Raw genomic sequence first — 1,143 nt, 5'->3', positions numbered from 1 at the left:
AAAGGAATGAAATTATACCTTTTCAGTTAAAGAAATGACAACTTACAATTAAGATACTTCCACTAAACTTTTTAAAAATATGTTTCAGGAAAACGATAAATAAAATAAGAATATGTTTCAGGATAGTAGTGTGCACAGCGGTCCTGCAGATCTGTCTCTTGCTTCGACAGTGTTTGGACAGAACAGACCCAAGGATGCCTGCCCCTTCCACCAACCTCTGATCATGGTCCAACCTTTTTTCCAGTTGTGACCCTCTGCTTCTGGGAGCAGCCAACACCCTATTTTAAGCTTAGCTCCTTATTACCGATCACTCATGAGCTCCTAGATTCATCAGAATTATTCCACTGATGTGGAGGCCATGATCAACTGCCTGGTCAACATGTATCTGCAAGCCTCCTGCACTTACTCCTCTCTGGGCTTCTACTTTGACCCAAACCATGTGGCTCTGGAGGGCATGGGCCATTTCTTCCACGAGCTGGCTGAAGAGAAGCGGGAGGGCACTGAGTCTCTTGAAGATGCCCAACCCAGTGCGGGGGGGGGGGGGGGCGTCCTCCTCAGTGCAGAACCCATCCCAAACTGAGTGGGGTAAAACCCTGGATGCCATGAGAACTGCCCTGGTTCTAGAGAAGAGCCTGAATCTAGTCCTTTTGGATCTGCATGCACCTGGGTTCTGCCCACGCAAGGCCCCATCTGTGTGACTTCCTGGAGAGCCATTTCCTGATAAGGAGGTAAAAGTCGCCCAGAGGATGGTGACCATCTGACTAACTGCAGGCTGGCTGGCCCTCCAGGCTGGGCTGGGGGAGTATTTCTTCCAAAAGCTCCCCCTCAAGCACAATTAGGAGCTTCTGAAGCCTCCTGGCCTTGGAGGGACCCCTCTAGCATCCCTCTCGTGCCAAGGCTTATACCTGAGCCTCTCCCTGCAGCCACTAGACAGCTTTTTAACCACCCTGGAGCCCTCTCTCAAGCCATGAACCAAATGGAAACAATAATGCTTTTTGCAGCATAAAAGGAAATGTTTCGGGATAAAGAATATGATTCCAGAAGGAATAAGTAAAATGTGAAAAAGACAAATAAACAAAGAAAATGTGGGGGTCTCCTGATAGGATGGGGGCCATTAAATGTGGGGCAACCTGGGTAGAGACC

At 48.6% G+C, this 1,143-nt stretch overlaps 1 pseudogene; it reads left to right on the top strand.

Annotated features, from left to right (window-relative positions):
- The first annotated feature begins 313 nt into the window (after nucleotides 1-313).
- LOC115512803 lies at nucleotides 314-839 on the top strand (annotated as a pseudogene).
- Nucleotides 840-1,143: the final 304 nt, after the last annotated feature.

Source organism: Lynx canadensis, chromosome B1 (assembly GCF_007474595.2).
Source record: "Lynx canadensis isolate LIC74 chromosome B1, mLynCan4.pri.v2, whole genome shotgun sequence".
NCBI lineage: Eukaryota > Metazoa > Chordata > Mammalia > Carnivora > Felidae > Lynx > Lynx canadensis.
Note: the sequence above shows the minus strand (reverse complement) of the source record. Positions and strands in the feature narration are given on the sequence as shown.